The following is a 17,927-nucleotide window of genomic DNA, read 5'->3' as shown; positions in this document are numbered from 1 at the left end:
GAGAACTGATAACCGTTCTTATTAGCCGCATTTCTCAGCCTGGTCCTTAGATACCACGGGCTTTGTTCTGAGATAATTGTAGAACATCACTGTAAGATGACACTGTACAAGATGAGATAGAGAATAAAGGATTCATTGGAGTGATTTAAAAGGCAATAATCTCAAACTGCTCCTGTGGTTTATAACCATCATCTGAATGCCTCCAGCTGATCACTCCATCCGTTTCTTTTGTATATTAGCACTGCTCATGGCGAGTCAGACAAAAGGGGTGTCATCTTCAAAGTGTGAGGGGAAAGTGTGTCAGGAAGTGAGTGTATTACTTACAAAAAGGGCTTGCTATACATAAGACGTTAATTTGTTACCAGCTTATCTCCTACCGCATTGCTCGTGACATCAGAATGCAACGTTTTACAACAACAGGGATATAATCAACAACGTGTGGTTGGGGGCGGGGGGGGGGGGGGGGGGTGGTGTTTCAGGAAGCAAAATGCAAAGCTTACGGGAAAAGCAGGCTTGTAACCACAGCTTTAATTATAAACTCAGTAATTAGGTAGCTGTCCACTTATGGTGTTCGTGGGTCCCTTTTATTTGCCGGCAATAGCATCAAGAGACACTATAACAGATGCTACATGTAGTCAATGCAAGTTCAGAGGAGCTCGGGAGTGCCGGAACTTAAGAAACTTCAAGAACAGGAAAAGTTTCACCCAAGAAACTTTTTTTAAAAATTGATCTAGCCCCAACTTCTTATTTATTTATTAGTGTCACAAGTAGGCTTACATTAACACTGCAATGAAGTGAAAATGCCCTGGTCGCCACACTCCGGCGCCTGTTCGGGTTACACTGAGGGAGAATTTAGCACGGCCAATGCACCTAACCAGCACGTCTTTAGGACTGTGGGAGGAAACCGAAGCACCCGGAGGAAACCCACGCAGACACGGGGAGAACGTGCAAACTCTACACAGACAGTGACCCAAGCTGGGAATCAAACCCAGGTCCCTGGCGCTGTGCCACCGTACTGCCCTTCTCTCCATACACAACTCTCCCCTAGTTTCAGCAACATATCTAGTTACATTCTGAAACTTCCTGCTCCAAAGATCATCGATATTTATCATGGTGATAAAATTTTACTCAGCACCAGGCTACAGATTGCCAGGTCATGAAATAATGCATGCTGCATATACAATACAACTGCAGTTAATTATTTTCATAAAGCCTTAAGCAACAGTGCATTTAATTTACTTTTCTAGGCTTTTGTTTGATATTAGTTATGACCACAGAAGGGTAATACAATTAGCCCCGAGCTAGAAAAAGGAAGCAACTTTCGAAAAATATTGTAATTGGAGAGCAAGTTAACCTCGGGCACACAAACTTTCCAGCATCCAATTTATTCTCAAGAGGCAACAGCGGTACTTACACGATGTTCATGTTGAGATTTTCTTTGGAATACTATTGAAACAAATTAGTGTTAAAGAGGGTGGCTGTTGTTATGTCACCATGTCACGTTGGTCAAGGTCGACACAGGCAGGGACTTGGGTCACAGTGTCTCATCTACTGACACTATCTACACTTCCGGCTGCCTCAGAAAAGCAGCCAGCATAATCAAGGACCCCACGCACCCCGGACATTCTCTCTTCCACCTTCTTCCGTCGGGAAAAAGATACAAAATTTTGAGGTCACGTACCAACCGACTCGAGAACAGCTTCTTCCCTGCTGCCGTCAGACTTTTGAATGGACCTACCTTGCATCAAGTTGATCTTTCTCTCCACCCCAGCTATGACTGTAACACTACATTCTGCACTCTCTTGTTTCCTTCTCTATGAACGGTGTGCTCTGTCTGTATAGCATGCAAGAAACAATACTTTTCACTGCATACTAATATGTGAGACAATAATAAATCAAATCAAAAAGCAAAATATGAATGCTGCATAGGAAGTGAAACAAAACAGCTCTTCAAATACTTGTCAATGTGTACACACTACTAGGAAGAAGCAACAATGTGTGCACACATTCAGCTCAGCGCAAATTCTTCTTTGATTAAGCTTTGGTCAGCTGCCCTATTATTGCTGAGATTCAGTGTTACATTTGGTTTGAAAACATTGCTGTTTCCGTAGTGCAGTAGGACATTGCACTGTGTTAATGGTGTTATATATAGGCAGGCTGCTGTTGTTGCAAACAAGACTCAAACACTGCCAAATTCACAACAGCTCTCTATTGTTTAAATACAAACTCTCTGAGCACTAAAAATACCAAATTCCAGTAGTTTTAAGTATCAAGTTCTGCAATCTGAGAATGCGTGAACAAGTTCAAAGGAAGAAAGGGCCAATTTTTTCAAGCAAATTCATTGCATTTCAGAGATCAGGGGCAATTATTCTATCAAAAATATCTCAGTGCACATTACCCCTACCATTTCATGTTTAACTATCTGTTGATTTCCTACTTTAAGCAACACAGGGATACTTGTAACCTCCCTGTACAAATAAGTAGTGTTTTAATTTCTATAAATCTAACTGATTCTTCTCATTACATATCAATCCTACACATCTCAGACCAACTTTCTTTCTCTATTCCACATATCCTACAGTCAGATTTTCCCCTACAGAAGGAAATCTATATCATCCACCTCGTCCATATTGTTTGAAATACGTGCTGGTTAGGGTGCATTGGCCGGGCTAAATTCTCCCTCAGTGTACCCGAACAGGCACCGGCATGTGGCAACTAGGGGATTTTCACAGTAACTTGATTGCAGTGTTAATGTAAGCCTACTTGTGAGACTAATAAATAAACTTTAAACTCACCAATCCCTAATTTCACTCGAGAATTAAGAGGCAGCAATTTGCCAATCTCTTCAACAGCACTTTTCCAAACCCGCGACTTCTACCACCTGGAACAAAAAGGGGAGCAGACAGATGGGAACACAACCACCTGGAGTTCCCCTCCAGGCCACACACCATCCTGACTCGGAACTATAATTGCCATTCCCTCACTGCTACTAGGTTAAAATCCTAGAGCTCCCTCACTGACAGCCCTCTCTCTGGGTCTACCTACATCACACAAACTACAGCTCACCACCACCTTCACAAGGGGCAATCAGGGATGAGCACCAAGTGCTGATATTGTCAGTAATACACATATCCCATGGAAGAACATATTCAAAAATCAAATGCATTGAAAACAAAAATAGTACAATGGGAATAAATGTGAGGTAGTAAGCAGATTTCCAATGATTAAAAACGTGACATTGCCCAAGATGGTATACAACTTCAGTGTAGCCCTACTGCACAGTGCAATACAGTCTATGCCTGCATTCTGTTCAGAAATACATTTTAATGATGTGACTGCGACCCATCTCTACTGAACGAGAGAAAGCTGTCTGGAACTAAAAATAAAACAACTCCTTCTGCTCAAGAAGTCATAGATCAACAGGCACATTATCACACACCTGGGAGCTCCTAGTTAAAATAATGGCTTTCCAACAGCTGGTCAACTAAACTTCAAAGCACGTCTAATCTCAAAACTTAATTAATTCAGTGAAAATCCAGCAACAGATCAAAAGTAGCACAAAATTACATCATTAAAGCCTATTAACATCCTGACCAAATCAATGAGTCACAAAATATTTTAATCTCATCATAAAGTAATAAACCTTTTACAAACCGTCATTTAATGAATAAGTCAACCATATGACAATTCCAGAGAAATCTGAGGTGCAGGATTTTGTCCCAGAGCAGCTCAAATATAATTAAAGAAAACAAAATGTCAAATAAATATGCTAGAGTCTTTTTAAGACCACATTTGAACACTGCAGATGATTATAGAAAAATATCATTGTAGTCAAGTGAGTATTCTCTTGGAGGACAGGTATCTGCTGCAGCTCACTGTCTGTTGCACTACATCAGTTCATAGATCATTGAATCCTACAGTGCAGAAAGAGGCCATTCGGCCCATCGAGTCTGCACCAACCACAATCCCACCCAGGCCCTATCCCTATATCCCTAAATATTTACCCACTAATCCCTCTAACCTATGCATCCCGGGACACTAAGGGGCAATTGAGAATGGCCAATCAACCTAGCCCGCACATCTTTGGACTGTGGGAGGAAACCGGAGCACCCGGGGGAAACCCACACAGACCCACAGGGAGAATGTGCAAACTCCACACAGACAGTGACCCGAGCCGAGATTCGAACCCAAGGTCCCTGGAGCTGTGAAGCAGCAGTGCTAACCACTGTGCTACCGTGTAATGTGGCTGGACCATCCTTGAGCGACAGCCAAAACAATACGGAGCCTCCAGCTGCTCCCTGGGTATGTTTTTACTGCCTTAAAAGCCTCAATTCAACAAAATACTTCTTTGTCTTTTTAAATAAGTCAGCATCAAGAGATCATTCTGCCAAATCTCACTTCCATTGAAGTGATACTCTAACCAGAAACTTAGACAGTGCAAGCTTGTAATTCCCCAAATTCCACTTCTTCATTGAATCATCTCTCATGATGCTAGCCTTTGAACGGATGCAGGAGCATCTTCTTACTCCCAACATAACTTTTGTCCCCCTTCTAATGTTAGGATTGTCCTACGACTTTTGGATAAATCTCTACTAGTCTGATACAAATATATACATGGCAACAGCCTTCTGCAATAGGCTTAGTAGTGAATATTGACATTAGGTTTACTATAGCAGTAGGTTGCATAATGACATAGCCATAGAATGATTCTACAATGCAGGAGGAGGCCATTCGGCCCATCGGGTCTGTACCAACTCTCTGACAGAGCGCACTGCCCTATCCTCGTATCCCCATAATACATTTACCCAACAATCCCCTCTAACCTACGCTACGCTGGGACACTAAGGGGCAATTTAGCATGGCCAATCCACCTCAACCTGCACATCTTTGGACGTGGGAGGAAACCGGAGTACCTGGAGGAAACGCACGCAGACACGGGGAGAATGTCTGTGTGGAGTTTGCACAGTCACCCAAGGCCGGAATCAAACCTGTGTACCTGGCACTGTGAGGCAGCAGTGCTAACACTGTGCCATCGTGCTGTGAGGTTTTCATTCCAAGTCCAACACTATACCAATCAGTACAAGCTATACATTTTGCCTTCTAAACTTGAATTGTGTCTTTGTGAAATAACTGTGTCACATAACACAATTTTTGAAGTCATTTTTTTTTTTCTGGGAAAGGTTGGCACCAACATGTTGAATTCACTTAGCAACACAATTGTCCAGGAATAAAATGACACTCAAGTCCATGTGCTTTGACATTTTGTGCATGACATTTCCTGTGTACCTCTACATTCATCACCTCTGAATGCAATCAGCATTGTCACTGTCCAATCTGTGAACATTTCCTCACCTCAACAACCAGACAGCTCATGATACTCTTCCCAGATACAACAAAATCTATACTTATTAGATTGTTCGGAAGCTTTCCTTAGTTCAATGAGACATGGTACGGAAATCTTGCACGTGGCCTGTTATATGCACCTCAGTGAAATCCTAGCAGCAGCGCTGGACATGGTAACATTCTAAAGCTCAATATACTGCATTGAGTGTAAAATCCCTGGCGATTTACAGGATTTTTTAAAAATCAGCATAGCACAGAGGGCTGAGTGGTTCATTAGGTCAGTGTGTCTTCCTTTCACCTCAGAAAGAGTGTCAAACTGACAGGGAGAGACCTTAATCTCTAGATTTAAATCAATTTGAGCTGATGCAATTCTTAAACGATACAAGTCTACAGCACAAACCTACCCCAATGTTTTAACTGTCAATTTGTCATTCACTTCAAGAGATTAGTTCAGACGGTAAAAAGGTGACTTGATTTTTACAATCTATATTACCAGAAACACCACGCATTTGTTACAGGGCATAGTGGGGATTAAAACACTTAAAATGGTCTTTCAATGGACAAACAAACTAATGATGTGGAGATGCCGGCGACAAACAAACTAAGCCAGACTTAACAGGAAGATCCCAGGGCTGGGAACTGTATTGAGTGAACTGATCTTAGGTTAACTGTCTTGTGTTGTGCGCCAGATAGGGGAAATAATTAGGAAAGGATGTCGCTTCCCAACACTTAGTAAAATATCACCTGCAAGCCAGTCTCAGTCTGTGCACCACCCCTTTAGTTTTTCACTGGAATGCCAATCTAGATTTAATGATCAACTTCCTGGAGTGGGAGTCGAATGTACAACTTTCCGACTCATAGACGAAAGTGAGCTACAGCTAACATCGGTGGGGCAAAAGACGATAAAACTTGAGAATACATTTAACTTTGAACTTTGGAGTTTACTACTAACATTGTTTCATGCTGTGTTTAGACTTCACAGTCTCAGAAGTCAATGCACCTTAACCCGAGCTGTGTGTTATTTTCCTGAAGTTATTTAAAGAGCTCTCTGCTGACCAATGTAGAATCCAGAGATTCTTTCACCACAACAAAATTGTGAGGGGTTATCTGAGCAGTACATGAAGAAGTCCAGACAGACCTGTTGACAGAGCTCCCTCGACAAATGTACTCCTTCAGCTTTTGTTTTAACTGTAAATAAGAACTTCCCTCCTGCAGTAACTGAGCACATTTTTAAACTATCCATCACCTCAGCCAATAAAAAAACTAGTTGGAACCCCTCCACCCACTGAGCTACAGCGAGTTGGTGAGTGACAAGAGGCACAGCTGAAACGTACCAGAAAGTCTTGGGTTCAACGCTCACCCTTTGCGGTGTTAGCTGATGTAACCTTGGGCAGGAGGGGTGGCGAGTGGCAATTGACCTCTCTGCACTTGGTTAAATTGGTGAGATCTAGTCAGGGTATTTTCTCCTAACCAGGATCCAGACTGGTGCTGGAAACTGCACAGCACTGACACAAGGTGAGTGGGCCTTGGGGTCAAGACCAAGATAGTCCCCTGCAAGTTTATTTATTTATTTATATTAGTGTCACAAGTCGGCTTACATTAACACTGCAATTAAGTTACTGTGAAAATCCCCTAGTCGCCACACTCCGGTGCTTGTTCGGGTACACAGAGGATTTAGTGTGACCAATTCGCCTAATCAGCACGTCTTTCAGACTGTGGGAGGGAACCGGAGCACCCGAAGGAAACCCACGCAGTCACGGGGAGAACGTACAGACTCTGCACAGACAATGGCCCAAGCCAGGAATCGAATCCGGATCCCTGGCACTGAGGCAGCAGCACTAACCACTGTGCCACCCCTGCCACCGTACCTCCCCGATTCAAATCTCCATATTCAGGATCTATTCTTGTACATTAAGAATGACTATTTGAAGCAAGGTAAATGACAGATTGCTAGCACCCTAGAATTAGTTGGAGAGGTCAAGCTTAGGGAAGGGGAGGTGGAGAGTGTTAGAGGAAGATTTTAAAAAATGTTTACTCCATCCTTAAAGTTACAAAGGCAACGCTCATAATGGACATGGCAAACCCAAATGCATTCCTTGCTTGCTCCAAAAACCAAATTCAAAATCCAACTGAATCCAATTCAAGGTCCCCATAAAAGGGATTTTTATTAATGACCTGGATGAGGGCGTAGAAGGATGGGTTAGTAAATTTGCAGATGACACTAAAGTCGGTGGAGTTGTAGACAGTGCGGAGGGAAGTAGCAGGTTACAGAGGGACATAGATAAGCTGCAGAGCTGGGCTGAGAGGTGGCAAATGGAGTTTAATGCGGAAAAGTGTGAGGTGATTCACTTTGGAAGGAGTAACAGGAATACAGAGTACTGGGCTAATGGTAAGATACTTGGTAGTGTGGATGAACAGAGGGATCTGGGTGTCCATGTGCATAGATCCCTGAAAGTTGGCACCCAGGTTGATAGGGTTGTTAAGAAGGCGTACAGTGTGTTAGCTTTTATTGGTAGAGGGATTGAGTTTCGGAGCCAGGAGGTCATGTTGCAACTGTACAAAACTCTGGTGCGGCTGCACTTGGAGTATTGCGTACAGTTCTGGTCGCCGCATTATGGGAAGGATGTGGAAGTGTTGGAAAGGGTGCAGAGGAGATTTACTAGGATGTTGCCTGGTATGGTGGGAAAATCGTATGAGGAAAGGCTGAGGGGCATGAGGTTGTTTTCGTTAGAGAGAAGAAGGTTAAGAGGTGACTTAATAGAGGCATACAAGATGATCAGAGGATTAGATAGGGTGGATAGTGAGAGCCTTTTTCCTCAGATGGTGATGGCTAACACTAGGGGACATAGCTTTAAATTGAGGGGTGATAGATATAGGACAGATGTTAGAGGTAGGTTCTTTACTCAGAGAGTAGTAAGGGCGTGGAATGCCCTGCCTGCAGCAGTAGTGGACTCGTCAACATTAAGAGCATTCAAATGGTTATTGGATAAACATATGGATGATATTGGAATAGTGGAGGTTAGATGGGCTTTAGATTGGTTTCACTGGTCGGCGCAACATCGAGGGCCGAAAGGCCTGTACTGCGCTGTAATGTTCTATGTTCTGACAAGATCCAAGCTGACAAGATGTGGCATTGCATCCCATCTTGGGCTTGATCTTAGCCAAAAGGCCGACAAGTATCATTCAGACAAGTATCGAAAAACAAACTACACAAGTAGTTTAGATCACATCCTAACAGTCACTCCTAATGGATCAGAATTAAGACAGGAGCGAAGCAACCTAAGAATGTGAAATTTTCCATTTTCCTTCATAATTAACCCTCAACCAAAGTCTCAGGAGCACATGGTTTTCAATCATACAATTTCAAAGAAAGCAATTTCATTAGTGTGTCATTAATTAAATTGAAAACAAAACGGGCATTCTGTCATTCCACATTAGAAATTTCTCCCATTAAATCAATATTCCTGAAGGCAGTTACCAAAAAAATTAAAAATTGTTTTTAAATATAGAATTTTGTTCAACAGTTGACAAATCAAAATTTTTCAAGGCAAGATTAGATTATTTCAGTTGTCATCACCCATCGCAGTCATCAACAGCTGAACCTCTGAATCACATACTTCCATATACATAACACCTTTTACAACCTCACAGCTTATGAAGTTTATTCGCAAATTCTATTCATAGACAAATAAAACAGCCAACTGCAGCACAGTAAGGTCCCAGGAACAGCAACGAGATAAATGACAAGATTAAAAACCTCAATTTCACCACATGTGTGGAATTAATATCAATACCTCAACACTCCGCGTCAATGGAAGCAGTAGTGTACTGCGTCACGGTGGCTACTAGATTGTGACTTAAATTTGTAATTTTGAGAAAAGCATTTGCAGTTAACGATCAGGAATCTCACATTACCCCCATACACGTTGCCAGCTTGCTCACCAACCCGAGCTTTTGTGGGAAGAACTCCAAACCCAAAGCATCATCAGATAAGAACTAAGAAAGTGCAGCCATACGGAGGTAAAGGGACAGTGGTATTAATTATTTACGAAGGTTGTAACAGTTAAATTGTAAAATACGCATTTCAAAAATCAACATGCGCACACATCACAAAATTACTAGATGCTTCTAACCAATAGTCACGTTTTTAAGTTGTCACTTTGAAAATGCTGAAAGAATGGGATTGTATTCATGCTGGCCTGTAACTCTCGCCTGCTCATCAGGATCCATTCAAAGCAGACAGAACAACGTTATAAGAAACAATGCTTACATGCAAGTGATTTCAAACCAGTAACCTAATCTTTGAGCTTTGTTGTTCACAATGTTATCTCAACCTCTTGATGAGATTATTGTCCTGTAATCACACTCGGATATCAATTACTATGTAACGTACAGAATGCTTTAAAAAGTTAGCATATTCTGACTCATTGCTAAAAACAAGGTATTTCATACGAGTAGCACGACAATCTAACCATTAAACTTTTGCAAGTCTCATCTCTGCATACATTTTGCTCATTTAAATTATGCAACTCCCCCTGGAGGGTCTAAGTTGGACCGAATAAGAGAATTGCAAACCCATTAAAATGTGAAGGAATGACAAAACACGCATATACCAAGGATACTCCACCCATGAGGCTTTCGATTCAAATAAAATTGGATCTAACTAAAATGCACGTACTCTTCAAAAGGTTGTGGTACACACGAGCTTCCCCAGAATTGTATTTCACTACAGTATTTGAGCTCGAGTTCTTCAATGCTAGAACAGCAATTATTTCCAGACCAACTGGCCATTCCCTGGTACCTTCCCAAAGTGGTCTTTCCCCCGTGCCCCCCCCCATGTCAGTTAAAGGCTATTCAACCACAGGAACATTTTGTTCTCATTCTATATTCTTGGGATAACAATCGAAAAATCTTGACTGATTATTTTGTTTCCCTGGTGGACAAGGGAGGAAAGGCAAAAAAGAACTTGCATTGACCAAGCTCCTGTCACATCCTTTGGATGTCCCAAATGTCCTCTGAGCCAATGAATCAATTGTATGGGAATACAATAGCCAATTTCTGCACAACAAGATCCCTCAAACAGCAACTGGATAAATGGCCCAGTCATCTTCTTCAATGGCATCAGTTTTGGGATCCGTGCTGGCTAGGACATAGGAGAACAGCCTTTGAAAAGTTTCAAGGAATTTTTAACATCGAACTGGTGCAGCCACAGTTTAATATCTCCTCTGAAAGACAGCACTAGCAACAATGCAGCATTCTTTCAGTAACGCACTGAAGCATCAACCTAGATTATAACATCACAGTTATCTGCTTGGCACAGAGTCAAATCAGACAAGTGTACCATCACATGACACACACGATCTTTGCTCAGTAGCACACCAGGTGTGATACTGAACCCACTGACCTACCAGGGAAATCTAGGAGAAAAGATTACGAAAAATACAGCTTTACAATCTGCGCAGAGGTTTGTAGACGTGCTTTATTCAAGATGGTAAAAACAAGGTTAATGGGTCCCTGGCCCAGTGGTTAACACTGCTGCCTCACAGCGCCAGGGACCCGGGTTCGATTCCAGTCTGAGGTGACTGTGTGGAATGTGCATGTTCTCCCCGTGTCTTCGTGGGTTTCCTCCGGGTGCTCCGGTTTCCTCCCACACTCCAAAGATGTGCGGGTTAGGTTGATTGGCCATGCTAAATTGCCATTTAGTGACCAAATCTGTGTCGGTTAGGGGGATTAGTGGGGAATGTATGTAGGCTTACAGGGATAGGGCCTGGGTGGGTTGCTCTGTTGGAGTCGGTGCAGACTCTACAGGGTTGAATGGATTCCTCCTGCACTGTAGGGATTCTACGATTCTAAAACATGGAAGCGATTAGAAAGATGTCATCCTACCTCAGACATTATACTGCCTTAAAGCAGAACAAAAGAAAAGCATTTTATAGTACTGTGTGTCACAGAAACATTGTACAATGCTTCTTATACAAGATATTTCTTAAAGTGCAGCGACTATTATTCTCTAGGCAATTGTGGCAACCACTCTGCACAGTACATCCCACAAACAGAATGAGCACTGAATTCAGCGGGAGGAACGTTGCCAATTTACTGGGAAAATCCTTAAACACGGGAGAGTTTTGCCAAAATATAATTTGTAACATTAGTTTCAGGTCAATTTTTCTGTCAATTATGTTTCTGTAACGATATTTATGACTGATACACAAGAACGTCCCCTGAAGGTTTAGCCACTGCAAATGTCATTGCTAAAAAATCGACTTACCAAAATAATTTTATCATCAAGAAATTCTATCACCAGTGTATTTCATGCAGGGAATCATAGATTTCACGCACTGATTACAAAGCACCAAACTCAGTGGGGCTGAAATGATGTTGGAAAATACGAAAGCAATGCTTGTGTCATTTGTTATACTAACCTTGCAATGAGATCATTCAAGGGTATCATAGAATCGCCGCAGTATAGAAGGAGGCCATTCAGCCCATCAAGTCTGTACCAGCAACAATGCTAGCCAGGCCCTATTCCCATAACCCCATGCATTTACCCTGCTAATCTCCCTGACACTAGAATCAATTTAACATGGCCAATCAAACTAACCCGCACATCTTTGGACTGTGGGAGGAAACCAGAGCACCCGGAGGAAACCCATGCAGGCACGGGGAGAACTCCACACAGACAGTGACCCGAAATTGAACCTATGTCCCTGGCGCTGTGAAGCAGCAGTGCTAACCACTATGCCACCCAATATATCGTTTTCTATATGTATCCAAATTCTCGGGGCTCATTTTATTTATAAATATTTCCAACCCTTCCCCTTTCTGAACATGCTGCAATTTGGAAGGATAAGGTGCAATGATACCAACAGTCCTCCGTTTGACTCACACAAGGGCCACTCAATATGCCAGTCTGAACAGTGACCTCCAGCCTACTATTTGACCACAGGTGACTGCACTCTCAACCTTGTCGAGACTTCACTCAACATCCACGCATACATGCTTCCAATGAGAACCAGTGGATTGTGATTCTCGCCCAGGGAATTGAGGTCAAGTGCGGTAGTTCGCTGCAATCCCAGCTTAGCAGATGCCAACGACAAGACCAGCTGCTTTCTGGTCTATGTGGCTGGTCCGTGATCCAATTTTTGCACAGCACAGAGAATACTGAGTAACTAACCCAGCTGGGGGTCATGTTATTACATAATCTGCAAGGGTCTTGCTTCTGATTGTTAGCCAGCGATCCCATGCTGGAGGCTGTGTGTTTGAACATCAGGTGTGAACAGGGTCAGATTTGACTCAGTAACGTGCTGGCATCAAACTCCCACTGTCTGAGTCACAAGACGAACAACTTCAGCAAAGCACCAGATCGTGGCTGGCATCAATGGAGCCAGATCCAACAAAAGGTTCAATATCTTCAGGGGAATCAAAGACAGATGACCATTCATGTTCTTCTTCTCCTTCTTAGGCAATCCCTCCGGACTGAAAACGACTGGTTTCCATTCCAGTTTGATGGGTCTGACACGGCTGCTCAGTCCATTGTGCCATCTGCAGACTCTGCCACCTGCAGGGCAGGAGGTGCTTGGACGGTTGGCGAGATGGGGTTGTTTGGAGGTTTCAGGATTCGCCTCGGCTGCCACGACTTTGCCTCTGCACATTCCCGACGCAGTTTCTCAATGTATCCAGAGCCTTCCGAGATGAGCCGTCCCCACTTTGATCGGTCACAAGCCGGGGTTGGCAGGGATGTGGGATGCTTTGAGGACATCCCGAAAGAGATTGCGCTGTCCTCCTGGGAGTCCCCTGCCCACGACCAAGTTGAGCAGTTGCTTCGGAACCCTGGTGTTGTTCATATGCCTGACGTGTCCTGTCCAGCAGAGCAGGTTTTGAATGATTAGCACTTTGAAGCTGTTGTCTCATCATTAACGGAGCACCTTTCCATGACCACAATACATTCCCATGACCACAATACATTCCAAAGTGCTTTATAGCCAACAACATATATTTGAAGCATAGTCGCTGCTGCAGTGTAGGACATGTGGCAGCCAATTTACACAAAGCAAGATCACACAAACAGCAATGTGATAATGACTAGGTAATTAGTTTGTGATGTTGATTAAGGGATAAATATGGACCACTCCAGGACTATAGGGAGAACTTTTATACCCGAGAGAATCGAAACGTCCCTCCAGTGGAGAAGGCGGCCATTTAGCCCATCAACAACAATCCCACCCAAGCCCTATTCCCGTAACCCCACACATTTACCTTGCTAATCCTCCTGATACTAAGGGACAACTTAGCATGGCCAATCCATCTAACCCGCACATCACTGGACAGTGGGAGAAAACCAGACATCCTGGAGGAAACCCACGCACACACGGGGAGAACGCGCAAACTCCACACAGCCAGTCACCCGAGGCTGGAATCAAACCCAGGTCCCTGGCGCTGTGAGACAGCAATGCCAACCACCGTGCCACCCCAGGGCAGACAGGGCCCTGTTTTAACGTCACCACTGAAAGGCGGCACCTCCAACTGTGCAGCAGCCCCTCAGTGCCGCACTGAGAGTGTCAGCCCATGTTTTCCTGCCAATGTCCTGGATTGGGAAGTTGAACCCACAAACCTCAGACTCAGGTGGTGAGTATGGGTGGCACAGCGGTTAGCACCGCTGCCTCACAATGCCAGGTTCGATTCCGGGGTGACTGTCTGTGTGAAGTTTGCACGCTCTCCCCGTGTCCCAAGAGTGCTCTGGTTTCCTCCCACAGTCCAAAGATGTGCGGGTTAGGTGGATTGACCATGCCAAATTGCCCCTCAGTGTATAGATTAGGGGGGATTAGCAGGGGGGGTTAAGGGGGCCTGTTGGCTAACATGCTCTGTCGGAGAGTCGGTGCCGACTCGATGGGCTGAATGGCCTCCTCCTCCTGCATTTTAGGGATTCTATGAAAAGGAAGAGAGATGTAAAATAAACAAACAAAACTTTCACAACAAACCAAGGTTGAAAACACTTTGGAACAAAGTACCTGCAGCAGCACACACTGCAACAACTGAATTAAACAAAATCACCTTACAGTGCAAACACTTTGTTTCTGACTCTAACTGTAAATATTTATCACGAGATGATAAATTAACAGCCAAATATTTTCTCACAGTGAAAGATAAACAGAAAAAAAAACAAATTAAACCCAGAGGGGAATTCCTGTCTAGAGGCAATTACTGAGAAATCAAATTAACTTTCAGAGGTGACAATCCTCCCCCAAACCCACTGGGGATGTTTGTGGGGAGATGCTGCTGCCTTTGGGAAACTTTTTCCTGGGCAGGGTTTAATTTGTGCCCTAGGCCCCGCCTGGGACTCCCCGCAGCCCCGCCTCTCGATTTGCCTCTTCCCCGCCTCTCGGTGAGTGCCGGCTGGGGCTGGCTGCTCACAGAGCCCCCCCCCCCCACCCCCGGCCTGAGGAGGAAAGGGGGGGGAAGAAGCTGCCCCGCTGTGTGTGCGTGTGCTGGGCCCCCCCCCGCAGGGGGGCTGGTACTCACAGCCTGCGGCCGGGAGGCGCCGCCACTCGGATCCGGCGGCTCCTCAGAGACGCTTCAGGACAACCGGGGGCCAGGAGCTGGAGCGACTGCGAGGGAGAGAGCGTGGCAGGGTCCTAGCGCCCGCCGGATCCGCGGCGCCTCCACCGCTGGGTCCTAGCGCCCGCCGGACTGTCACCACCCCCACCGCAGGGTCCTAGCGCCCGCCGGACTGTCACCACCCCCACCGCAGGGTCCTAGCGCCTGCCGGACTGTCACCACCCCCACCGCAGGGTCCTAGCGCCTGCCGGACTGTCACCACCCCCACCGCAGGGTCCTAGCGCCTGCCGGACTGTCACCACCCCCACCGCAGGGTCCTAGCACCTGCCGGACTGTCACCACCCCCACCGCAGGGTCCTAGCGCCTGCCGGACTGTCACCACCCCCACCACAGGGTCCTAGCGCCTGCCGGACTGTCACCACCCCCACCGCAGGGTCCTAGCGCCTGCCGGACTGTCACCACCCCCACCGCAGGGTCCTAGCACCTGCCGGACTGTCACCACCCCCACCGCAGGGTCCTAGCGCCTGCCGGACTGTCACCACCCCCACCACAGGGTCCTAGCGCCTGCCGGACTGTCACCACCCCCACCGCAGGGTCCTAGCGCCTGCCGGACTGTCACCACCCCCACCGCAGGGTCCTAGCGCCTGCCGGACTGTCACCACCCCCACCGCAGGGTCCTAGCGCCTGCCGGACTGTCACCACCCCCACCGCAGGGTCCTAGCGCCTGCCGGACTGTCACCACCCCCACCGCAGGGTCCTAGCACCTGCCGGACTGTCACCACCCCCACCGCAGGGTCCTAGCGCCTGCCGGACTGTCACCACCCCCACCACAGGGTCCTAGCGCCTGCCGGACTGTCACCACCCCCACCGCAGGGTCCTAGCGCCTGCCGGACTGTCACCACCCCCACCGCAGGGTCCTAGCGCCTGCCGGACTGTCACCACCCCCACCACAGGGTCCTAGCGCCTGCCGGACTGTCACCACCCCCACCGCAGGGTCCTAGCGCCTGCCGGACTGTCACCACCCCCACCGCAGGGTCCTAGCGCCTGCCGGACTGTCACCACCCCCACCGCAGGGTCCTAGCGCCTGCCGGACTGTCACCACCCCCACCGCAGGGTCCTAGCGCCTGCCGGACTGTCACCACCCCCACCGCAGGGTCCTAGCGCCTGCCGGACTGTCACCACCCCCACCGCAGGGTCCTAGCGCCTGCTGGAGCCTCAGCGCCTCCACTGCAGGGTCCTAGAGCCTGCCGGAGTCTCTGCAGCTCCACCGCAGGGTCCTAGCACCCGCCGTTTGTCACCACCTCCACTGCAGGGCCCCCGAGTGCCTGCTGGAGTCTCACCATCTCCACTGAAGGGTCCTAGTGCCTGCCAGACTGTCATCACCTCCACTGCAGGGTCCTTGTGCCTGCCGGAGCCTCAGCACCTCCACCGCAGGGTCCTAGTGCCCGCCTGACTGTCACCACCTCGACTGCAGTGTCCTAGTGTCTGCGCAGTCTGCACCTTCCATCGCAGGGTCCTAGCACCCACCGGAGCCTCCGAATCTCCACTGCCAGGTCCTAGCACCCGCCAGACTGTCACCACCTCCACCACCGGATCCTACTGCCCACTGGGCTATCACCACCTCCACTGCAGGGTCCTAGTGCCTGCCTGATAGTCCTGCTTCACGATGTGGAGATGCCGGCGTTGGACTGGGGTGAACACAGTAAGGGTTTTAACAACACCAGCTTAAAGTCCAACAGGTTTATTTGGTAGCAAATACCATTAGCTTTCGGAGCGCTGCTCCTTCATCAGATGGAGTGGAAATCTGCTCTCAAACAGGGCACAGAGACACAAAATCAAGTTACAGAATACTGATTAGAATGCGAATCCCTACAGCCAACCAGGTCTTAAAGATACAGACAATGTGGGTGGAGGGAGCATTAAGCACAGGTTAAAGAGATGTGTATGCTTCACTGCAGGGTTCTAGTGCCTGCCAGACTATCATCCTCTACACCACCAGGTCCTAGTGCCCGCTGGATCATGACCCACTCCACTGCCTGGTCCTTGTGCCTGCCAGATCATCACCCGCTCCACCGCCGCATCCTAGTACCTGTTGTAACACCATGGTCTCCCCTACTGGGTCCTAGAGCCCTCTGCTTGAACACCCACTCCATTGCTGGGTCCTAGTGTTCACTGGACCATCGTCTACTCCATTACTGGGTACGGTGCCCTCCAGATCATTCATTTCCACATTGCTGGGTCTGAGTGCACCCCAAATCATTCATCTAAGTGACTCCTTAGATACTGAAACAGTCCGTATGCAGATGTATGCAAGACCTGGCCGATTTCCAAGCTGGGGCTTATAAGTGGCAAGTAATATTCGCCCCACACCAGTGTCGAGCAACGACCACCCCCAACAAGAGGGAATCTAACTGTTGCCCCTTGACATTCAGGAGCATTATAAAACATTCTGGGGGTTACCATCGACCAGAAACGGAACTGGACTAGCTAATTAAATACTGTAGCTACAAGAGCAGATCAAAGTCTGGGAATTCTGTGATGAGTAATTCACTTCCTGAGTCCCCAAGATCTGTCCACCATTTACAAGGCACCAGTCAGGAATTTAGTGGAGAACTTTCTGCTCGACTAGATAAGTGCAACTCCGACAACACTCAAGAAGATCGACCTCCCCAGGTCAAAATGGCCCATTTGATTAGCACCTAGTTCACCACCTTCAACGTTCACTTCCTTCATCATCGACGCTCAGTCGCAACAGTGTGTTGCATCAACAAGATGCACTGCAGCAATGCACCAAGGCTCCTTCGACAGCACCTTCTAAACCTATGACTTCTACCACCTAGAAGGACAAGGGCAGCAGACACATAGGAAAAGCTAAAGTTTATTAATTAGTCACAAGTAGGTTTACATTGACGCTGCAATGAAGTTACTGTGAAAATTCCCTCGTCGCCACACTCTGGCTCCTGTTCGGGTACACTGAGGGAGAATTTAGCATGGCCAATTCACCTAACCAGCACACCTTTCGGACTGTG

At 46.7% G+C, this 17,927-nt stretch overlaps 1 protein-coding gene across 2 annotated transcripts in view; it reads right to left on the bottom strand.

Annotated features, from left to right (window-relative positions):
• The window catches only part of raraa (retinoic acid receptor, alpha a), a 590,811-nt gene extending 575,796 nt beyond the window's left edge, over positions 1 to 15,015 (bottom strand). For both annotated transcript variants that reach the window (XM_078224102.1, XM_078224111.1), the window contains exon 1: positions 14,863 to 15,015. The gene's annotated coding sequence lies outside the window, so the exon portion shown is untranslated. The remainder of the gene's footprint in view (positions 1 to 14,862) is intronic.
• Positions 15,016 to 17,927: the final 2,912 nt, after the last annotated feature.

This window comes from Mustelus asterias, chromosome 11 (genome assembly GCF_964213995.1).
Source record: "Mustelus asterias chromosome 11, sMusAst1.hap1.1, whole genome shotgun sequence".
Taxonomy (NCBI): Eukaryota; Metazoa; Chordata; class Chondrichthyes; order Carcharhiniformes; family Triakidae; genus Mustelus; species Mustelus asterias.
This window is presented reverse-complemented; position numbering and strand designations above follow the sequence as displayed.